The sequence below is a fragment of the Hyperolius riggenbachi genome, chromosome 1, assembly GCF_040937935.1.
Source record: "Hyperolius riggenbachi isolate aHypRig1 chromosome 1, aHypRig1.pri, whole genome shotgun sequence".
Lineage (NCBI taxonomy): Eukaryota > Metazoa > Chordata > Amphibia > Anura > Hyperoliidae > Hyperolius > Hyperolius riggenbachi.
This window is the reverse complement of record NC_090646.1, coordinates 264967952-264993336: the sequence shown is the minus strand read 5'-3', so window position 1 is coordinate 264993336 and position 25385 is coordinate 264967952. Positions and strand designations below refer to the sequence as shown.

At 42.2% G+C, this 25385-nt stretch overlaps 1 protein-coding gene across 5 annotated transcripts in view; it reads left to right on the top strand.

Moving 5' to 3' along the window:
* ARHGAP24 (Rho GTPase activating protein 24) overlaps positions 1–25385 on the top strand; it is a 682757-nt gene that overhangs the window by 495718 nt on the left and 161654 nt on the right. The window lies entirely within an intron of this gene.

The window sequence follows — 25385 nt, the reverse complement described above, 5'->3', positions numbered from 1 at the left end:
CAGCTTCTCTTGTCTGTATCTTCACATCAGCTGGGCATGGTGCAGACGTGTGCCATACACTGCTGTATTGGACTTCTGTAATAGCCAACACCTTGTCCAGTATCTTATTCTGGAAATCACTGCAAGCTTGGTAGTCTGTGTGACAGCTGTTCTTTGTAGTTAAACCATGTCCTGTGGGTGAAAGCATGCAAGTCAATAGAGCAGTGGCTGGCACGTGGGTGGTAAGCTTCCAAGGGAACTTTACAGACCAGTTGCTGTAATTTACTCTTCTTTATTTTGTTAGGAGTGCTATATTGTTACACAGAGGTGGCCTTTGACCAATCCAAAGTATGCTTTATTAGGCTGCTGTACTGCCTTGTGCACATAGGCAACTGGTGATTGTTTGACTTTTGTATTTGCTTTTTAATGTGTCAAGATGATCATATGCTCATAGATTAGCAGTAGATAATGGAATATAACATATTCCATATAATTGTTTGTTACATTATTATATATAACCAGCTGCAGCCTCTGCAGATCTCTGCTTTGATAATGGGCTTTGAAGCTACTCCACTGCTTTTATGTGCTTATATTGACGTATGAGCTTACCTCTGTTGGCGTGTTGATACCTCTGTTGGCGTGTTGATAACGCATATCTCTTTTGTTGTGTTGATAACATGTGCGAATACTTGAATGCTGCTGTGTATGGGCTCATTTTTACAATGGAAACAGCTAGTGATAAGCCTAGTTTTTGAACAGAAAGCAATCTTAGCAATAAACTGATCAGAGACTCATTTTAACTTATTTTACACATACTAAAGTTTTAGCACACTATCGCTCTAATGATCCTGATTTGGCATTCCTGTTGTAGAATGTAAATATCAATAAAGTATAATAGGTAATATGGTGATTTATACAGACAAAGGATTATGGATATAAAATACGATGATCTATTTCCTTGATTGAAATGCATACAGTGTATTTACTGTTATGCTGACAGGTCCGATATGTAAAGATGATGTGTCTGATGGTGCGTGTGTGGTGGTTTAACATACATGACAGTACATTTAGAATGTATACTTCGGAGTGATTTCTTTAGGCTTGATGCTGTAACAAGATACGTTTCGCTCTGTGATGAGAGTTTTTTGTGAACCGGTCTTCATCTAGTGTTTCAGCTGGGAAACTCAGATAAATATAAGTCCCTGTAAAAGTGCTGCAGTATCCGTGTGACTAAGACAAACAGTCATGGCCCCTGTGCACATAGATAACATGCCAGCAAATCAATACACTATGAATGTGGCGCTTGCTATATAGGGATTGCGCTTGAAACTGTATCTGTACCTGTCTGTGTCAGTTTTCTTCCTCATTTTGTATCCGGCTAACTGTACATATCAGCATTCCTGCATCTCCACTTCAGAGTCAGTTCTCACCCAGCCTATGATTTACTGATAACTGGAGCAACAAAGCTATCACATCAACAGATGGTGCAGCCTCCATGTTCACAGGAGAATGTTCTTGGTAATAGAACAGTGAAGGATACAGGTGTGTCACAATTGTGCGGGGGTCTTAGCCTTAGGCAGGCAATAGCCGTGATTTTGTTATTGTTTAACAATTTATTCAGCAAGAATGACTGTAAAGATGACAGCTGACAAACAGCAAATATTTTGACCCATTAAATCCTCATGCATTAAGCAATTTAAATAAATCTGTTATGGTTCTTTAGTGAAGTCACTGAAATCATCCAAATAGATCAGAGATGTCCAACTCCAGTTCTCGACGGCCATATCTGTGCCAGTGTTTAGGATGGACAGAGAACTTTCACTTCAAGTTTTGAGCATTTCACTTCTATTTATGATAATTTTGTTAAGTTGAATATGCCTGCTTCTCAAAGAAAATTCACAAGATTCTCATAGACTGATTAGAAGTTAAGCAAAAATCTTGCAATTTTCCAACTATGTATTTTCTCATCCCTACAGGCAGGGCTGGCACCACTATAGAGGCCAAAGGGGCAATTGACACAAGTAACCCAAGCGCTACTGGTCCTCCAGGTCTCCCCTCCCATCCCCCGACTTCAGCTCCCTGGGGCCACTGTAAAGTTTTGTCAGCATAGGATATCTCTGCGCTGTTCTGCCCATGCTCCCCATCTTCATCCCCCACTGGCTGCCTCTTCTCCATTACCTGCTATGTAATAACGTGCTGAGTCACTGAGAAGAGGCACCCTTGCGAGGATGAAGACGAGAGTGCACAGACTGGAGCAGCGCGCTTGGACAGGTGATTGCTGAGAAATACAGCACAGTTCAGGAACCTCGGGGAGCACATGAATGCTGAGGGGGAAGATTGGGGGGGGGGGGGGGGGCGGAGGGTGCAGCAGCTAGCTGAGGGGCTATATGATGTGGGGATCCAGGATAACTTCGCTGCGGCGCCCCTGTGTGGCTTGAACCGGCCCTGCCTACAATAATGCACATTATTTAGCTGGTAAAACCTACTTTAATAGGCATTTTGTACTTTAGTGTCAGGAAGGGGGTAGGGGTTGGAGCAAACCCTGACAGTGATGCAGCTACTAAGGTTTGTTTCATAATCTCACATGGGAAGGTAGGCCGGAGGGGGAATGAGGAGATAATGGAGAATAGTGGAGGTCCCAGGCCACAGATGTGTGGGGAAGCACAGGTGACGATGAAAGAGGGAGAAATAGGGGGGCCAGGAAGTGGATGGAGTAAGCTAGTTCTACAGATCCCGAGTAGTCTTTGGGCCTGGTATAGGGATTCCGCCTGCACCCGCTTCATAGTAGACCTGCACAAGTAAGCCATATTTACTCTTTACTGAGCTTCTCTGTGTAAGTGATTTGTATTTTACTGCAGCAGTTGTTTAACATTGATGAAGATGACAGCATCACCTGATGAAATAACTAATCTTTATGTAAAATACAATTATGAAAATACAGAGAACTCAAGCATGAAGGTTAGATCTATGTTTTATGTTAAATGTAATTATCAGATCTCAAAATGTGCACGCTAAATATACTCTGTGGCACCTCTTTAACGCTTGATGAACTAGCTTGTTATCCCAGCCATCTTTCATTCTGTGTGTGGGCCCTGAATGTTCTGTAGGGTTTTGTCTAATAAACCACTCTGAAAATATCCTCATCTTATTAATCAGCAGCTAAGTATAGCTGCTCTACAATGACTTTACTGCTGTGGCCAACTAGTCTCAGTGTGACTAATACGTCAGTCACACTACACAATGATCCCATTGCTTGTGGTTTGTTAAGAATAACTGAATTTTTTGGGGAGGTAAGTGATTTACAAATCAACTGCAATATGTAATAAAGATTATTATAGTCAAACTTTTATTCTTAAAAGAACTGTGATAGTGGAACTCCGTCCAAGCATTTTTCAAAAAAGATTTTCGAGGATTCTGTCCTATTGTCCTCAGGGACAAGCCATTTAATTTCCAACTAGGGAGCAAATCAGAATCCCATTTGGAGCTGTATTTAAGAAGTACCAGACTAAAGAGTACAGCCCCTCTCACATACTGCCCCTTTGTAATGAATGTATTGCTGAACCGTACGATTTTAAAGTGGAGGTTGCTATATCCGTATACATTTGGTGGAAAAGTGTTCAAAAGTACCCCTTAAACCTTGGGAAGATCAAAATGAAACTCTCATCTTTGAACTAAACACTCAGACATCAAATTTGTATATTCCTAGACTTCTTGCTCTTGAAGATAATTCTTGTCTGCATCATAAGAAACTAGAGAGACTGCTAACCTCATAAGTTAAAATAATCTGGCAAGAAAGTCCTGCAGTCAACTCAAAGGGAAGTTTCTGTCCTACCACCAGAGGCTGGAATTTGGAAAAAGAGGGTTTGTTGGCCCAAATTATGTATAGTACCCGGGGCAACAGAGAGAGAACGGCATAAAGGGGTGGTAGGTCTGTCCACAGGAAGGACAGAGCATCCACCTTCAATACGTTGGTGAACCACACTCTTAACACAAACTTCTGTGCTTGTCTTGGTGCCTTTTATGCACATAGATCCATTTTTAGAAATTAATGAGATTTTAGATGATATTGAGAATAATATAGTGGGCTCAATTTTCTAAGCTTTACCGCATTTGGTAATGTAGAAAAAATATGATTTTACCGAACTGTTAGTAAAATCCAAAAGGCAGGCAAAGCAGAAGTGCACATCCAGCTTAGGGGCGAACTTTTATTCCAAAATCGTTAAAAATACAGCCTACAATACCACACAATTACGGAGAGAGATACAAGCAGGTAGGGGGACAGTTAGTAAAAAGTCAGTTTACTAAGGCTTGGTTCACATTAGCGTTCGCTGTCCGGATTCGCCTGATCGGATCCGGACCGTATACTGTACAAACGGAATGTAGGTTCCGCATAGCAATGCAAAGTCTATACAGGCGTTCACATGCGTCCGTTCCGTACAGAACCGAGTCGAATCGGATTCGGACTCGGGACACTTATCCAACGCACCTGGGCCGGATCCTGACCCGAACATGTGGCCATGCTGTGCAATGAGAAACTGATGTTTATCATCACACTGGCAATAGGACCGGATGCTTCCAGCACCGGTCCTTTGCCACTTGGGGGGCCCGGACTACACGCCGGTATCCCCCATGCTTGCGGTGCCTTTCTGGCACGGCAATGTATCTAGTTCCGGCTACTTTATTGTAGCCGGAACTGATACATTCCGGATCCGCAACTTGTGGCCACCGCAGAGACCCGTACGGTCTGTTTGCGGGACCCGGACACCCGGACACTTGCGGACTCGAACCGCAAGTGTGAACGGGGCCTTAGGCTGTTACTGCATGGGAAAGTAAAATTACCGACTACAGAGAAAAATGACGGACGAGCATGGGGTAAAACAAGTGAGATTCTTGGTATCTTACCTTCAGCTGTTGGTAACTGACAATCAGCCATTCAGCAAACTGGACAGGCAAAGGAGACAGCCGCTGTACACAAAAAAATATCAGGAGCTCATGAAGTTTGGGCATCTCATAGGTGCCCATTTAATATCGATAATTGAAGGAAATTTGGGTAGGCAACTACAAATATCTGCCAGCAGTCATAGTTGACCCCAATATCTGCTAGTAGTCATAGGTGACTTCCAGTATCTGCCAGCAATCTTAGGTGACCCCCAATATTGGTATGAAGTCATAGGTGGCCACAATATAAGCTAGCAGTCATGAGTGGCTCCCAATATCAGTCAGCAGTCATACATGGATCCCTATATCTTCCAGTAGTCATAGGTGACCCACAATATCTCCCAGAAGTCATAGATGACTTCCAATATCTGCCAGCAGTCATACTTGGCCCCCAATATCAGCCAACATCTATAGATGCCCTCCAATATCTGCCAATAGTCAAGACAAGTCAAAATATCTGTCATTGGTGATCCCTGTCTATGTCAGTGGTTAGGAAGTAGTACAAAGAACATACTGTGGGGAAAACTAGAAAACTGTAAACCATTCTGGGAGACGTTCAGACATGATAGGGTGCTTACAAAAACAGGGGATACACTTGTAAGCAATGAAAAGGTAGGGCACTGAAGCTGTAAAACACAATATTTGACACTTGTGGCACCACCCACTTTTTTGACACTCCTCCTTCCCCATCACTTGCCACCAAGGGCCTCTTGATAGTGTTTTTCTCCCAAGCCATACGCCCCTTGTCCTCCCCTGACTTTTGGTATGTGGGAACCAGCCCACACCCCACAAGTCATGGGGAAGCCATTTTGGAAGTGCTCTGACCCAGTTAAAAAGTGGTCATAATTTGGACTTGGAGGCGAGAGAGGCTCCAGCCTCAGGGCGCAGTGTAGGAGGGGGCGCACAACTCACTCCGCTATCATTCCCCTATTCTGTTTGAAGCAGAAAGAAATAAGAAAAGGGGATACATGTCAGTGACTGCAAGCAAGATAACAAAAGATTAAGGTGTTGGGGGCCCTGGAGCGAATCTTAGTTTAATATCATTCATTGTGTTGTGGCTGGGGTGGTAGAGATGGAGGGGCACACTTTGATGTCTCAGTTTTGGGTGATAGAGGACCTTGTCCCGGCTCTGCATATGTGTACTATATTAATGCGCACATATCCATGTGTTGCAGCATATTGCTGTTTTGTGAATCAATACCTCAGAACCTTACACTTGCCCATATTTTGTACGTTCAGCACATCACTTTCAAGTACTGACTGTTCATGCTTGCCTTGCAGTCCTGAGTTCTCGGTTCGAGCCCCAGCCAGGGCACTATCTGCACAGGCTTTATACAATCTCCTTATGTTTTTGTGGGTTTTCTCCAGGCACTCCAGTTTCCTCCCACACCCCAAAACATACTGGAAAAATTATTGTTAGGACTGTTTAAGATGGGAAGCTGAGCTGCGCTCTTGTTAAGCAGTTCAGACTCCCACCTGCCGCCCATGAGCGTCATTCTGGTGCAAATGAAATGCAGCAGCATGACAGCGTTTGTAACCCCATGTGTGTCAGCATTTGATATACCGTGGCAATACACGGGGGAAGGAACCGTTAATGTCACATTCGTGTACGGTTGTAGCCACGTTTAGAAATGAGCTCCATGAGGTTCTCATCTGGCCATCATCGACAGTTATTTATTATTATTATTTAGTATTTATATAGTTAGACAGTTAACAAGCGCCTTTAGCATCCGTATAAAAGAGCCCTTAATTGGCTTGCCACTAAAATTGGCTGAAACTAAAATGGACATATGACTATGGTAGGGATTAGATACTGAGCCTCTGTGAGGGACAGTAAGTAAGTCTGTAAAGGTACTATGTACTCTGCAGAAAGTGTCAGCGCTATATAGATACTAAATAATAATATCTCCCTTCTTGACAGATGCTATTGTAATGAGGTAATCAATGTTATCCATGTCACGTGTCAGTGATTTTAATGCTGTGGCTGATCTGTGTCTATGAAGCAGCCTTTTCCCTCGTCAGCGCTGTAAAGAGTGGAGAGCACCGTAGTGCTTTCTACACCCCCTTCCACATTGATTAAATGCTGTTTGAGAATTGCTGCGTTTATTCTGTTACACTAATTTGCAGCAGGGAAATGTCAATACAGTTTCTCCAGAAATGTACATTTTGTTCAATGCACTTTAGCTGAGAACAGCATGACTTTAGCATCATATTCAATTACTCCTTTGATTGACGCTTTGCTCAATATTGGCATTTCCTCTAATGAAAAACTGAAAATATACAAAGACTGATTAGCTCCCATGAAGGGTCATACCATTCTCATGTGGATTTCTGATGGATTTCTTTGTGTTCTTGCAAATCTCCTCATCTTACCAGAAAAGTAGGACTTTTCCACTGATAAAATAGCATCTAACAGAATGAATTTCTTTATGAGATACATTGATTTGCCGAGGTAAAGTTGTTCTAGCAATATCTCAATATGTTTCATTTGTGATATTTGATTTTTATTTTGTCTACAGAATACAGTAATATGGTGAGGGCCAAAAGCCCGCAATAGGCTATCTACATGTGAGGTTGGTGTGGCTGTGTAATATTTAAAGCTATAGGCTTGCTATACACCAGCGGTTCTGGATGCTTGCTTGGCTTATGGGGGTGAAAAGGGATAATTTGGATATTCAGTAGTGGTGCATTGTGGGTAATCACAAATGTTCACTTATAGCTGAATTATTGCAAATTTCCTTCTGTTTTAAGAAGGCAAATTTCACCAAGCATTGTTTATTAGTAGTAGGGCTTTTCGGTCTCTTTTATCCCCCTATACATTCCTAGTGGTTTGGGTCACCCCGAGCTACTTGGTTACTCTGTTGGAATATGAAATATTCATTGTTACAAAGTATTTAGAGTAAATACCTTATATACTCGAATACAAGTCAACCTCGTGTATAAATCAACTCCAATATTCAACCCTCTTAAGCTGGAATTTTTTATTGACTCAAGTATAAGTCTACCCAGCAAAGTTAATGGCTGCACTTGGGGACCAGGAGGGGTTAATGACTTGTACACACATTACTCAGTGTGCTCAGTGTTGCCCATGACTCATGTATAAGTCGACCCCTATACTTTTATGAAGTGAATCAGACTTACATTTCTAGACTTATACTCGAGCATATACAGTACTTTACTCTGAAGTTTAAAGCAGGATGATTAGCCATACTATGCCAGGAAAAAAAACACATATATAAGTAGATAAATACTTGATCTACTAACATAACACATGTATTGTACTGTCTACATTTTGATTTCAGTGAATTGTATATAGTAAATGAAGAGAATTCTGTCTTTTGCCCACAGATTGAGGCTAAATACTTATGTCATTTCTTCCCCTAACTTTTTTTTCTTTTCTCCTCCAATCACTGAGTCACCTCAGCCTTGCTTGTAAACACAAGTAAGCAGAGGATCATGTTTCAGCTAGGCAGGGAAATAAAGGGAAGAGGAGGAATATATTATAAATAAAAACACCCCCCAGCATGCAACTGTTTGGCAATGGCTATTAAATGGCCAGTGCTCCTAAGGTATGTGATAACTCCAAGCTATAACAGCTGAAAAAGTTTTGAACGTTTTGAATGCAGGATTAGCATCTTTATCACTTAAACTCAGACCAGTTGCTTTTGAAATTTGATTTTTATAGTGACAATCCCATTTTAAATTTCTTCTCGGGCACCACTGTAACCTTATGGCTAGCAGCCACACCCCTTTGGGTTCTTGGTTCAGTGATTAGGAAAAAGGAAAGTTTTCATATGGAGGCCTTCCTGGGAAGGTGATTTTTTTTTCTTTTTGCATATGGATTGGCTTCCAATATGTATGTATGATTCATACAAAATTGCTATGCAGGGGACGCTACTGTTTTCAGTTTCAGCTGTGCAGCTGTGTGTCACCTGCCTGCAGCTCTTTTGGCTAGCCATAATCTCACTGTACATTCTTTGTACCATCCTACCAACACCTTTAGAGAGTTAGAACGAATACATTGGATAGAATTTGTCCATTGTTAACACTGGCGTATCCAGACCGGGGTTCTGGGTGTATGGAACACCCCCCTGAGACTCCTGTCCCTTTAAAAAGAATTCCCTGAAATCGCTGAAGCGGGCGAGCTGGTAAAGGCTTGCCTCCTGCAGGGATTGTGGGAAAAACTCAGCTCTTTCACTTGTAAAGACTGCATGTAGACAGCTACAAAAGGTATTTCACAGGTTGAAAAGTTTTGACAGTCCCTAAACTCCAGGAGGGCTGCCTGCAGCTTGTGTGAGAGGCTGACCATCCCTTACATCCTCCACACCCCTATGGACGGTATACCTATATCATTCCCCTATTCCCACAATCCCCCCACTATGTTGTTAATGTTCTGTTTTTGCTTTGGCAATGCTAAATGTATTTGGTCCTGCCAATAAAGCTTTTTTGAAATTGGCTGGCAGGGACAGGAAACACATTACATGCAAGTAGCCTGTGTGTGATGTGGGACTGCAATACAGATACTCTCTCTGCATTCACTTGTTTTCCTCCTTCCCCTAGTGCTGGCTGGAAGGGGGGCAATCTCCCCCCAGGCAGCCTTTCATTCAGAGATTTGTGTCTGGTGTACAGGTGAAACACTAGGCTAGCTGATAAAAGTGCAATTAGAGGGCAGGCAAGCTGGTAAATATACACAGCATGATGCAGAGCTTGCCTGGAGGGTCTGTGGGCAAACATCTGTCTGGTCTCTCCTCATTGTTATAATGACTGCATGTGTGGATAAGGTGTTAAACAAGGTGAAACGTTTTTGACAGTCCCCAGACTCCAGGAGGGCTGCTTTCTGCAATACAGATACTCTCTCTGCTCCATCTCAGGCTATTCTCAGTCTCTCTCCACTCCTCCTCTTACTGGGCTAATGCACGCCAAAATCACAATAGCAATTGCTAGCAATTAGTGAGTGCAATTTTGTGAAATGATTTTCAGAGCGATTTTTGAATGAATCACTCAAAAAAATGCTACATGCAATATACCTGCGATTTTGAAAAAATCACAATGCTGCTGTGGGAACACCCTCAAAGGGTAACATTAGCCAAGCGCTTTTCAAATCACTGTCGATTTGAAAAACGCTCAGAAGCCCTCTTGGTTGGCACCAGCCCTCCCTTATTCACCTTTGTTTTCCTCTTTCCCTAGTGCTGGGTGTTTGTGTCTTCTTGTCATACAGGAAAGCTAAATAAAAGTGCAATCCTGGTAAGGCAAATTATTATTATTTAGTATTTATATAGCGCCGCCATCTTCCACAGATGCATATATCCTTGCATCATATGGGTATCGCTTGCGCTATGTGACACTATGTGGCATATTCCACTGAATTGTCCAAATTAAGTCTATCTCCCGTTCCTCTCTCGGGGAGCTGTTCCAGCGCTGTCCCCCGTTTAAATTTGCTGCTTCCAGAAGCCCTCAGAAATACTCGTGTCCTTGAGTACTTCCAAAGACAGGCAGCTCCGTAATACGCCAGCGCACTTTTATGCATGGGCAGTATGGAGCCACCTGTCTTCGGAAGCACTCGAGGACGTAAGTGCTTCCGGACCTATCAGGAATCCCCCCCGTAAAAATCCTGCGTTTGCCCCTGGTTAAGGTGGCCAAACATTGGTTATTTTTTCCACTGATATCCGGCCGATTCATTGATTTGATCAGCTAGAAATTGATGCAGCAAATGATTCCCAATCAATCAATTTTCAGCCAAAATCAGATAGATCCCTCTCAGATAATGATCTGAGAGGGATCTATCTTTTGGCCATATCAACCAGTATATGGTATTTCTCCATTGGGGGCTCTGCAGGCCTATCACATGTTGGTTCAAAGACAGCATGATCCTCTATTGGGGGCTAAATGAATTTGTTAAGGTCCAGTTATTGGAGCTCTGTAAGTAATCTTGATCATATAGCTCCAGAGATGGTAATGGAAGCTAGCGTGTCTTTCAAATAGAATGGTGGTTGCACAGCACTTACCAGTGGGAGCTCAAACATGTATTCCGTACTATAGCAGGAATTCCACTAATATGATAGAAAAGTATGATTCCATATTCAAGATATAAAAAGATGAAAGTAACAAGCTAAGACCCTTTATAACTGTATTTGCTGCATCGAAGTTAGAACATATGGTGTAAAAAGTAATTTAGCATCCTCTAATCATACAGATAGCAGGCCATCTGGGACTTGTGCCATGAGGATCAGAATCCAAAGACAACATCTGCAGTCATATCACTACCTCTGCCAAACAAGTGGATGCTGCTGCTGCTCGGTGTCAGTGTGTCATTCATGTCACCATTCCACAAGCTCTTCACACAAAGGGCCATATTTACTAAGGTGTGAAGTGAGATGGGGGTTGAAATGAACTTGTGTTCACATCACACATCCATATATCCACTCATGCACAGTGGAATTCCATAAAACACAGCTTCTCTTATAAGAAGATTAGTTATTTGAAGTCGACGCTGGTTGATCTCATTTCACTTCGCCGCACCTCAAAGTGCCTTGCTTGCCTTTTACCAAAACCAGAGCTTCTTTTGCCTGTTTTTTTGTGAGACACATACACAAACACCATCCCACAATACAGGAACCTCCATCATGAAATCAGAAAATACATAGTAGTTGTGAAATATTGAAAGGCAATTTATTTTCTGTGAAATGTTCATTTCCACTGATTTTGTTACGCTGATTTGTTTATGAAGAGCAAATAATTGCAATGAAGCTGTTGTATTGTGCCACTGCCATGTAAGGTAGGAGGTTTTGAATCTTCTGTATAAGCAGTATTTTTGCACTGTTGAGTTCTTCTGTAACAGATGTTTGTGGAAAAATCCTAAAAAAAAAGATGTTTGTATTTCAGAGGTTGTTTTATGACAATGAACATGGTTTGGCTTGAGGTACACAGCAATCGGTCTACCACATGACTGGATTTTCTATTTGATTTTATCTTCGCCTGTTGAACAGTTTTGGAGCTTGAGTCATGCTGAATCGGTTCAATAGTCTTGATTTTTCGTTATTTAATATTGTACCATGGAACTGTGAAAGTCTAGTTGTTGGCGTCCATTATAATCAGAGGCCATTTACACTTCTGTGCTTAAAATGCATGGCTTGTTCACATCAATGTTTATGTGCTATAGTGTGGCTGCATGTTACATGCCTGTTATGTATTTTCTCAGGGAAAAGTATAATACTGGTAATTAGTACATACAGTACAAAATCAGATGTGTTACCGGTCATTCCTGTGTAATGAGCAATGCATGCTGGAAAGTATTGGTAAGCTGCATTCATCCTTTTCATTTCAGTTTGCAGCCACTTTTCTATGTCTACATTTGCTGTTCATTTTATGTTAAATGTTTGGTGCATTCTTTGGTGTTTAGACTTGCCTTCATCCATTACAATTGGCTGCACAGCACAGCGCAGAACATTTCACCCCTATTTAGGGTTATATGTTGGCAAGGGTGGCGCTCTCTCACCATTTTGTGTCTTGCAATTTGCTGTATATTTTATTCATCATGTTATTTTTGTCACTGTATATGTCTACTTATTCTGTATTATTATGTACCAATGTCTTTATTTTGTGTATAGCATTGTCTGTATGTTTATGTACCCCATGTTTGTTTGTTAATAATTGCCACGGAATAGGTTTGCGCTTTATAAATTATTAGCAATAATAATAATAATAATAATAATAATAGTCAATCTCTCCCTCTCTGTGTCACTTACCACCTTCCATATCACTGTCTCTCCCTCTCTGGCAGTTAAAGAAAAGGTCTGCAGATTGCCCACAAGAGCCTTCTTTATTTCTGGACATATCCAAGATCCACATATAATTACAGAGCTGACATGTTTTGGACAGTCTATTCCTTAAAGGAATACTTAAGTCAGCAAAAAAAATGACTTCTACTCACCCGCGGCTCTCCTCAGCCCCCTGCAGCTGAACGGTGCCCTCGCCGTGTCCCTCCGATGCGCCTGGACTCGCCGGCGGGCACTTCCGGTTTGGCCGTCACCGGCCGACAGGCTGGGAACGCGGCTGATTAGCCGCGTTCCCGGCCGCAATGGCGCCCTCTATAATGCTATTGCGGCCGGGAATGCGGCTAATCAGCCGCGTTCCCAGCCTGTCGGCCGGTGACGGCCAAACCGGAAGTGCCCGCCGGCGAGTCCAGGCGCATCGGAGGGACACGGCGAGGGCACCGTTCAGCTGCAGGGGGCTGAGGGGAGCCCCGGGTGAGTAGAAGTCATTTTTTTTTGCTGATTTAAGTATTCCTTTAACCACTTTATCCTTCAGTGTATTTTCACCTTATGCATCCGAGCAATTTTCACATTTCAGCGCTTCTCCCATTCATTCGCCAATAATTTTATCCCTATTTATCACAACAAAATGATCTATATCTTATTTTTGTTGTCTTTCTTTCTGTGGGTGGTACATTTTGCTAAGAATAATTTTTTAATCTAAATGAATTTTAACAGGAATATTAAGAAATTGAATAAAATCATTATTTCTCCGTTTTCGGCCATTATAGTTTTAAAATAATACATGCTACCATAATTAAAACCCATGTTTTTTATTTGCCAATTTGTTCCGGTTATTTCACCATTTAAATTATGTCCCTATCACAATGTTTGACGCCAATATTTTATTTGGAAATAAAGGTGCATTTTTTTCAGTTTTGCCTCTACCACTATTTACAAGCCCATAATTTCAATAATAACAGTAATATGCCCTCTTGACATACATATTAAAAAAAAGTTCAGTCCCTAAGGCAACTATTTATGTATTCTTATCATCATATTTTTTTTCTTAGTATTATGGAAAAAAAAAATTTGCGTACCTTGGGGAGAGTGTGGGAGGGAAGGAGTTAATTTAAATGTAACGTTGGGTCTGCTTATAAAAAATAAATGTATGTAAGTGTAAGTTTACTATTTGGCTACAAGATGTCCTCAGTCATTTTTTTTTCTATGCGTCCTGTAAGCATACTTTTACACTTACAGAAGGCAAAGCATGGATGCGCGGCTTCTCATAGGAGCCAGCGATCATTGCAGCATTGCTGCATCCATATTCACGCCACTGAGGCTTACTGTAGATTAAGTCTCTAGGGGTGTAGATATACTGTACCAAAACCAACAAGTGGTTAATCATAACTAACATTTCATGGCAGTTGGAGCATGACAGTCAGAACTACATGAGTGGTGAGTCTGTGTTTTCTCCGGTGAGTCTGTGTTTTCTCCATTGAAGATTCAGTAGAGAGTGGCTATACAGATGCTTGGGATATGTTGGGACATTTTAGAGGGTGTTAAAATATCCCTTTAGGATATGCATATAACAACAATAGAAGGGGGCCAAAAAGCTGTTAGTTTGCCTGAAGCACTATTTGTTCAATCTACCTCTGCAAGGTAGAAATCTGAAATGTTTGCACCATTTTCTAATAACTACCTTCAGAAAGTACATGTATGGATTGTCTATGTAGGTACTTAAACAGTACGGATTCCATGAGGTTCGATCATACATGCAACCGACTGTGAATCCCCAACACAAGAAGTTGTGGATGCTAGCTGGTAGGTAGAAGTCAACCAAGTGGTTACTGCACAGTTTGACTTTGAAATCCCCACATGTAACATCAGGTGGACAGTTAAAAGTCTGCTCAGTTTTCAGGATTGGTAAGGAGCACAGTAAGCACTATAGCACCACCACTTCCAGCTGCCTGCCAGACATCTCACACACAGGAACAGCTGACTGTCAACCACCTGTATGAAGTAGTAATACCACAGCCAGAACTGCAGTCAGCTTCCAAAGCTGCTTCACTGTAATGGAAAATCAAAACAATATAGGGGCCAGCCACGTGTACTGTTAATCCAGCTGTGATTAGTAAGGTAACGTGACAATGTCTGAGTTCAGTGCAGAGGAAATTACAACATACCATACATACTATACTTCTGGCAGTACACTTTGGAAATTATGTGCTATTCCTGTTCTTTTCCATATGGATTTTGCAATAGTTATGTCTGTAAAGAGTACTTGAGATGGAACGTGCCTCCACACACAGGCACAGTGACGGCTGCTCTACAACAAGTAGCAGAAAGAACACTTGATACACGCTATCAGTTTCATCCTGCACACAAATTATCCTGCATATTATTTTTAACGGAATAAGGCCCATTTCACATGGGCAGCTGAACTGCGCACTAGCTGCACAGCCCACTCCACCTGGATTCAGGCAACCAGTTACAATGTAATGCATCTAAATGGCAATGTTTGTAGCCACCTGTGTCAGAGGTGGACACACAGTGCAGCTACTCTGCAGTAGAAAACCACTGCATGTCACATCTAGTAAGTGATTTGAGTGCATGAGGACCTTGTTCCTGCCCTGTTACCATCTCTACAGTAATGAGCTCCCCCCCCCCACCCCCCACCCCTCCAAGCCATGCTCACAGTCTGCCTTTCCACCTTCTTCCCATTTCCTATTTCCAATATGCACCCTTAACCTGTTCTAGCACTCCCTCTCTTTGTGCATATTTCACCTCATCACAATATGTCCACCCTAATGCCACTTACATTATTATTACTATGGACATATAGTGCTGACACATTTTACTTGAAAAGGAGAGCAGATAATGATATGCATTCTTTGATCTACACAGTCATCTGTCCTATTAACTGCCACAGCCTACCCTTTGTGTATTCTACCATTGACAGATTGTGCTATCCATAGTATACTATGTACTGATTGACACACAATCTCTACATAGTAAGCTCACAAGGGCAGGGACCTCCTCCTAGTATTTCTTATTCTGATGTAATTTATCATATGAACATGCACCAGTATTGGTGAGGTTTTAACCACACATCAACATTGTATTTGTATTGCTTGATATTCTGATGGTACAGAGATTTTATTATTATCATTATTGATTTATTGTTATCATTATTAACCACTTCAGGATTCTGCGTATGCTTAACTACGCCCCTGAATCCTGAAGTGGATTGCATGGAAACGTTCCATGTCAGTTCACGGAGGGTGTCTCCGTGAACACCCTGCGAGCCGCCGATCGCGGCTCGCAGGGTAAATGTAAACACGCGGGGAAGATCTTCCCCGGTGTTTATATATATACGGCGCTGCTGCGCAGCAGCGCCGTAGAGGAGATCGGCGATCCCCGGCCTCTGATTGGCCGGGGATCGCCGGCATCTGATAGGCTAAAGCCTATCCTATCCGGCGCAGGACGGCTTTCCGTCCTGCGCCGCACACAGGGGACGGGAGAGGGAGGGAAGGAGGCAGAGGGAGGACTAGTGCTGCAGAGGGGGCTTTGAGGAGCCCCCCCGCTAGGCACAGCAGCACGGCGGCGATCAGACCCCCCCAGCAGGACATCCCCCCAGTGGGGAAAAAAGGGGGGAAGTCTGATCGCCCTGCCTGATTTCTGATCTGTGCTGCGGGCTGAAGAGCCCCCGCAGCACAGATCAGCCAAACCACCCGGAATCCGGAAGTGGTTAATTTATAAAGCCCCAACATATTCCGTGGCGCTGTACAAAGTAGGAAAACAACAAGGGATTCATAATGATACAGACAATGATATATAACAAATATGGACACTGGTACAAAATACAGAACTGGCGATTTACAATGACATAAGCTATGAAATGAATAACAAATTCCAAGACACAAAAGGGTTAGAGATCCTTGTCCTTGCAATCTTACAATCTAATAGAATGGGGGGAAACAAGAGGTGGGGAAGTATGCAGTATACATACAGGCAGTGCATGTTTAGGTTATCTAGCATCTAAGTTAAAGCATATGCTTGTCAGAAAAAGTGAGTTTTTAGGAAGCGTTTACAAATGTCAAAGGTTGGAGAGTGAAGGATGCGCTCTGGAATGACATTACAGTGGAGGGGTTGAGGCACGTGAGAAGTCTTGTATACTTGGATGCGAGGAGGTAATTCTAGAGGAGGACAAAAGAAGCTCATGGCAAATCTGAGATTTCGGATGGGTTGGTATCTGGAAACTAGTGAAGAGCTATATGGGGGAGAGAGATTGTGGACAGCTTCATAGGTTAGCATTAAGAGTTTAAAAAAAAATGGATCCTCTTGGTAATAGGCAGCCAAGAAGAGCTTGACAGAGAGGCGCAACAAAGGAAGACCGAGACGAGAGATGAATGAGACAAGCAGCCAAGTTCAGTATAGATTGGAGGCAAGCCAGTCAGTTAGTTAGTAGTCCACCAAGCAATAAATTACAGCGAGATATAATAGGAGTATGTACTAACATTTTAGTAGTGTCCTGAGTGAGAAAAGGACAACAGGAGCTGGTTAGGGACTGATAAGAGAGAGGAATCAAATATTACACCTAAGCACTGTGCTTTGGGAACGGAAGTTATAGGGGCGTTATCAACATTTATTGTTATAACAGGAAGAGAGGTGGAAAGATTATTAGTTCTGTTTTATTCATATTAAATTTTAAGAAGTGAGAGGACATGAGGATATAGCGGTCAGGCAGTCGGGAACATGTGTGAGAAGGGAGTTAAGGTCTGGGGCCAAAAGGTATAATTTGCATATACAGTAGGGGATAAGTATGGAATAACGGCCTTTGGATTTAGCTGTGAGAAGATCATTGACCACTTTAGTAAGGGCTGTTTCTGTAGAGTATTGTTCCCAAAAGCCAGTCTGGAACTGATCAAGCAGGGAATTAGCAGAGAAATAATGGCTTAGTTCAGCATAAATGTGGCGTTCAAGTTATTTAGATGCAAATGGGAGAAGTGACACTGGGTGGTAGTTGGCAAGCACAATGGGATCTAGAGATGTTTTTTTTTAAGTGGAACAACAGCCTTTTTGGGTGTTGACGGAAAAATACCAGTGGAGAGGGATAGGTTAAACAGCGATGTTAGGACAGGAATGAGGGATGAGGACTTCTCATGTATCTATGCGCCCCGCTATTTGTTTTGCACTATGTACATCGCTACAAAAGAAGGCGCTATATACTGTAAATAAAAAATAATAATAAGTCCACCAATATTCCCAATCTCAGAACTTTCATTTCCTTTACCTCTGCTAACAACCCCACTGGTTGCCCCATCCCCACAGCAAATCTTCCCCAACCACACTGCTTCACCTTCATTTCACTCAACTGCTCCCCATTCCCATTATGTTATTTCCCAAGAAAAACATTTGTGCTGGTTTTGGGCATTAAATACTCTATCATAAGGTGTGCCATTGTAGTAAGATTAAATAGCATAGATGCCTGTGGTTTGCTATGGATGTTTTAGTTCATTTTTTGTCCTAATAGAAAAAGCTAGGGGATGAACATTTCTGTTTGTGTGCCTTTTAGCACGTTTAGGTTGCAGTAATAAAGGTTACTGCATGTTTGTTTTTTGTTAAGCAAAATCTTAAACTCAGAGCAGACTTTAAATCACTGATTAGTGTGACTAGTGAAGGTTTCAGTGTGTAAGTGTATTGCCCACTATCATGTTTCATAAATGGCCACCTTTGAATCCTGGCAATCCCTTTAGCGGTGGCTTTCATTTGAAGCATGTACTATGAGAAACTTTTTAATTTTCAGGAAGTGATAGAAGTGTCTGAGAAAGACTGCCTGGAGGCAGATCCTGCTTCTTAAAATTAAATTAGAATGATCACTCTTTCTAATGCTGTGCTAATGAGCTTTTCCTCCATTACACCTGTCTTGACACAGGAATTCCTTTGAAGCTATGTTTTTTGAAGACAGTTTCGAGTAACTGAATAGAAGTCACTGTTAAATACCATGCCTCCACTTTAATTAAATATGGTGACATTTAAATATAAATGAATATAACAGACATAGGGCAATTTTTCCTTTAGACCTATTTTTAATGCTACAGATGTCCACTCCATTTATAGAACATCCATAAGCAGTATCTTGTGAGTCACACGTGACTCTTGACATCTATCAACTCTACTCATGGCAATTTCATAGCAGGTTTTTAATTACCATCTTACATAGTATATATTATGAATTTTACATGAAACAGACTTGATAAGCCTTTGAAAAACTTTTTTAAAAAAGAGTTTTTGTAATTCAGTAACAGGTGCATGCTGAACCTTAGGGGCCCTTAGGGCTTATACTCTTTTTCCTACACCTGCAAAAGACTGGATACAATGTAGTTATTAATTTCTCTTATGGTTAGAAGTTATAGTCTAAATATTGGTTCTGTGTTTTCCAACATGCACATTATGCCTCATTCATGGAGTGCAGGTGGACCTCGTATTAAAGAGGTTAAGGGCAATACTTTGGAAAGTATAAAAAGGCATTGCTCACAAAACCAATTAAACTTGGGTCATAAACAAAGATCATTTTTCATCTTGTGTTTTTAAATAACTTTTAATTGCTCTGCAATTCGAAAAGTACCAAAAAAGTAGATGAAGAGGTACTGTCAAGATTATTCTGAGTATTTTCTTTCTTGCTGGTGGCTTAAAGGACAACTGTATTGAGGAAAAAAAACATATTTTAACCTACCTGGGGCTTCTCCTGGCCCCCTGCAGACATCCTGTCCTGCACCGGTACTCAAAGATCCTCTGGTCCTCCATGCGGCTCACTTTCCTTACCACCGACTTACAAATTGACGGTCATTGCGCCTGCACGACCCTGGCCACTGTGCCTGGCCTCACCCGTTCTTGCTCCCGCTCATATTGCTCGGAGAAACCTGCACAGGGGCAGTACAAGAAAACTTTGTACTGCACCTGCACAGGACGCTCCTGGCAATGTGAGCGGGAGCGAGGATGTACCTGGCAAGGGCCACGTTGGGGGAGTGGCTGGTGACTGAAGGAAACGAAAGTAAGCCACAGCAAGGGAGCGGAGGATCATTTTGTCCCAGCGCAGACACAGGACGTCTGCAGGGGGCCAGTAGAAGCCCCGGGTAAGTTAAACTCTTTTTTTTTTGTTTCCTTTTTACAGGTTTTCTTAAAAGACATTTAATTGATTAGATGTGAAAACTTTACCTAGGAGAAAAAGTGAACTGGATGGGCCCAATATATATAAAGTAAATTTATACTCTCTGATTTGCATCACAATCCAAAATAGTCAATTCTATCCATGATTAACTACTTATCGTGCCACGGGCGGTATATTTACCTCCCACAGGACTTCATCTGAAGTCCTAGGGACGTAGATATTACTTGATCAATGTTGTGCACGCTTTCATCAGCTCCCTTAGCTTCGTTAGTATACAGAGTCACTGATCTAAGTGCCCGATATCAATGAAAATTGGCATTAATTAGATGCCAGCGTTTTGACAAAAATGAATAAGTTCCTTCAAAATAAAGTGTGGGGGACATTTACTGGCCAAAAAGTTGCATTACACCTTAAAACTTTAATGCTATTTCAAATACATTTAAAATAGCATTGATTAACTCCTTACCTCCCCTCCGACAGTTACCCAAATAAAACCTTTAATTAAAAAAAGTGACATTTAAAAAAATAAAAAAGTAGTTAACTTAGGGACTTAACGTAAATAATTTAATTGGTGTAATAACCGGGACAAATGGGCACATATTATTTTAAAAATACAATGGCTGAAAACCGAGAAAAACATTTTCCCCTAATTTTTTCCTCATTTTTCCTGTTAAAATGCATTTAGAATTAAATACCGTATTTCGCGCCGTATAAGACACTCCGGAATATAAGACGCACCCAGGTTTAGAGGGCAAAATCCAGGGAAAAAAAATATACTAATCCTGGTGTGTCCATATTCCAGGAGCGTCTTATAATGGTGTCACCTTCTGTCCCCAGAAGTCCCATTCTGTCCTCTTTGACCTCCTGTGTGTCCCCTTCTGCACCCAGGTGTCCCCTGTGCCCCCAGGTGTCTTCTTCTGTCGCTGGGTGCCCCCCTTCCCCTTCTGCCCACTGTGTGGCTGCTCTTTCCAGCTTCTGTTCCCCAGGTGTCCCCTGTGGTGTTGTCTTATTATGTGACTGCCTCCTCCTGACCCCTGTTTAGCCTCTGTCCAGCCCCCTGTATTTCCCTGCATGTCCCCTTGCCTCCCTGTGTGGTCTCTCTGTCTCCGCTGGTGTGCCGTGTCCCCCCTTCTTTTACCTATGTGGCTGCTCTGACAAGCCCCGTATATGTGCATCAGCTTATGCCTATAAAGTCTTTCCTTGCGTCGTGTGGCCCCGCCCGCCCGTCGGTGTCTCCCCGTGCCTGTTAAAAGAAGTTCTAGACAGCGTATCTTACTACATCCACGCTGCCCGGGGATCGCCGATGTCCTCACTTCTTGCTCTAGTGACCGGCGCTTGTGGAGATGACGTCATCTCCACAAGCGCCGGTCACTAGAGCAAGAAGTGAGGACATCGGCAATCCCCGGGCAGCGTGGATGTAGTAAGATACGCTGTCTAGAACTTCTTTTAACAGGCACGGGGAGACACCGACCGGGAAGGGGGGCGGCGGGACAAAGCGGGCGGGGCCACACTACGCAAGTAAAGACTTTATAGGCATAAGCTGATGCACATATACGGGGCTTGTCAGAGCGGCCACATAGGTAAAAGAAGGGGGGACACGGCACACCAGACATGCGGCTGGGATTATGCAGGGAATACCCGATGATGCGGCGGGTCGGCGGTTTGTAACGGCGGGCGATCGTAACTCGGGGATTCCCTGCCTTTGCCGTATAAGACGCAGTGACTTTTTCTCCCCATTTTTTGGGGAGAAAAAGTGCGTCTTATACGGCGGAAAATACGGTAGTTCTTAGCATAATGTACCACCCAAAGAAAGCCTAATTGGTGGTGAAAAACAACGTATAGATCATTTTGTTGTAATTAGTAGTGATAAAGTTATTGGCGAACAAAAGTGAAGGAACGCTGAAATGTGAAATTTGCTCTGGTCCATAAGAGGGAATACCCCTCAGTTGTTAACTAGGTAAAACTATCCATTCCTAATCTCAGAAAAGTTATCCGTAGGCACGTACTACTACTTGACAGCAGCAGGACAGACAATATTTTGCTGCTAAAAATCATTCACTCTTTCAAGGGCTCTGTGAGTAGTGTAATATAATGAGGGTGAAAACATAGAAATATAGAAGCCTTAAATAATATATGGTATGTGTGGATTACAGACTTGGTAACATACTTAAAAATTTATAAAAAGGTCTAAAAAGTAAATTCTTGTATGGTTGGTCAGTTGATTGATGTATAACTCAATGGGTCTAGATGCAGAAGAGGAAGTAGACAGAGGCGCTCACTTCTGCATCTAGACCCATTGAGTTATACTCCTGTTTGCCTGATGAAGCAGGACCACACCTGCGAAACGCGTTGCACTAAGTGGAGTTCAATAAAACATTTTTGTATTGATATATTGTGACTCAATTGAGTTTTATATTTTTGAGGGAGGTAAGTCCACCTGAACATCCCCCTCTTTTAGACGGTTTTTAAACGTTTTTATTCTACTCTGGCACCTCTGTACACCAAGCCTTGCTGAAAACATAACAACAAAAGTTCTTTAGGTGATACCTTTAGTGACTAGCTGTACAAGATTCCTTTGCAAGCTTTTGAAACTTTACGTTTTTTCTTTAGGGATTAACCAGAACTGGATCAGAACCGTGCAAAGTAATGACACATACAGAAGCTTATGTATGATTTTCTAGGGTATACAGCATCTATCAGCATGTTACAGTCTTTATATTTTTAAAATGTAAATTTTCTGGCAGATTTACCTGCCAGATCGATTTTTTTTCCAACATGTCCAATCATAATTTCAATTAATTTTCCGATCGATTTCCATTCACTTCTATGGAAATGGGGGCCACAGGAGGACATATGGGGAGCACAGAGGCGACATGAGGGGCAAATGAGGACACATTGGGGGCCACAGGAGGACATATGGGGAGCACAGAGGCGACATGAGGGGCAAATGAGGACACATTGGGGGCCACAGGAGGACATATGGGGAGCACAGAGGCGACATGAGGGGCAAATGAGGACACATTGGGGGCCACAGGAGGACATATGGGGGGCACAGAGGTGACATGAGGGGCAAATGAGGACACATTGGGGGCCACAGGAGGACATATGGGGGGCACAGAGGCGACATGAGGGGCAAATGAGGACACATTGGGGGCCACAGGAGGACATATGGAGGGCACAGAAGCACACATGAGGGGGCACAGAAGGACACACAGGACACATGGGGGCACATGAGGACATATGGGGGCACAGGAGGACACATGAAGGGCACATGAGGACACGTTGGGGGCACAGGAGGACACATAGGGGCACAGGAGGACATATGGAGGGCACAGAAGCACACATGAGGGGGCACAGAAGGACACACAGGACACATGGGGGGCACATGAGGACCCAGAGGACACATGGGGGGCACAGGAGGACACATGGGGGGCACAGGAGGACACATGGGGGGCACAGGAGGACACATGAAGGGCACATGGAGGACACATGGGGGGCACGGGAGGACACATGGGGGGCACGGGAGGACACATGGGGGCACAGGAGGACACATGGGGGCACAGGAGGACACACAGAAGGACACATGGGGATATGGAAATCACAGGAGCACACATGAGGACACACAGAAGGACATGTACAAGACGCTCCTGGAATATGGACGCACCAGGCTTAGTATTTTTTTTCCCTTGGTTTTTGCCCTCCAAACTTGGGTGCGTCTTATATTCCGGAGCGTCTTATACGGCAGAAAATACGGTAGCTGCTTTTTCCATATTGCTCATGTGTGGGTGCAATGTTATTACCACTTTTTGTTTTTTATCATGGAACATACCGTATGTAGCAACAGTACATAGGAGCCTCCTTATTTATAGTCAGCAAGGGGGAGCAGGTCCTACGTGAATTTTTACATGAAAACAAATTTTATAAGGTGGCATTAGATGTTCAAATGTCGAATGTAGCGTAAATCTTACAAAATGTACATTAAAAATGTTTAATGTAAACATTAACAAGTCTTTGCTTTTGTCTTGGTTTCTGCCTTTGGTCCTACTTGACCTCAAGTGAACAATAGACTTATTCATTTTACTATTTATCTAAAGAAAGAACAATGGATTAGTGGGTTTATAAATACCATGCACAGAAAAAGAGTGTTTGAAATAAAGTTTAACGAACATAAGACCCACTTTTGACTTGTTTCCAAATCATGTACTTTGAATAATCACTTTTTAAAGGGGAGATTTTTAGTTAGAAGTATAATGCAGTTTATACAAGTAATATAAATACGCAGTGACAATTATAAGAGTGCCAACATAGTCCTCAAATAAGCATTATGAATTATTTCTTGCTCCTGTATGGAATGTCAAATATCCTTTTGTTTCTTTGGTTTCTTAGAATGATTTTATCCTTTATCACAAATAAAGATAGCAAATTCATTTTTCAATGATTAGATGGGTTTGTAACACCTTTAAATTGGAACTCCATGTTCCAAAATATCAATATATTGTTGATGTAATTATGAATTCAATTGGCCTTTCCCACTTTTTGAAAGGCACCTGTCATGCATAAAATTCTCTTTTGAAAGGATAATCTAGTTATCAAGCAATCTCATTATTTCTGACTGCAAGAGCCGTAAGGCCCGTACACACGCCCAAACAATCTGCCCAGTTGTTGTCTAAATTTGGTCTTTTGGATGACAATCGGATGTGTGTAGGTGTGCAAATGGCTAGACAACCAACTGATAACAGGCGGTTTTCCCGATCCAATCGGTAGATCAACTTAAACGACTGTTGGGCTGATATTGTGCAGTTTGCCATATGCACACATTTGAATGACTTGTACTTGTTTGAATGCGGATATATTGTACAGCCCATCATTACGCTTGCGAGCACAGTATGCAAATCAGTTGGTCGTTTAGTGGGTTTGACCGTGTGAAAATACATGTCGTGTCAATGGGTTGTTGTGCAATGTCGTCGTGTTGGTAGTGTGCTTTGTTGGACTTGTGTATGCATCGTTAGGTAGCAAATTATGCAGGACCAATACCTGGCATTCCCCCTTGCTTGTCACGGGAGATTTATAGGAGTGTGGCCGCATTTTTTCAGTGGTCCCTGGGTATAAGCAGTTCTGATCCGTTTTCCCATTATAGACACTACTAGTAATGCTCAGTAACCTATCTTTATAGACTGCTTAGAGTGGAGAGGAGGAAGTCAGTTTTACATATTTGTGCATCGAAAATACTATTCAAAAACATGATAGATTATATGGGATGCTCAGCAATGTCTTTAATCAATTTCAAGGATATCAAAGCATAAAAATAGTGAAATTTTGAGACCAGTAATATTCGTGATGAACTATCTTTCCATTCATTTTTAAAAAGTGCAAAAATGTACAAACTTCTTTAATCCATCAACCCATCCATACACATATCAATATAAGTGGAGACACAATTAATTAAGATAGGCGACAATGTCAACTTGTTTCAAGTTGCAATGACTCTTCTTCAGGCCTTTATACATACATAGAATATCTGAATATCATGAATTAACAATATA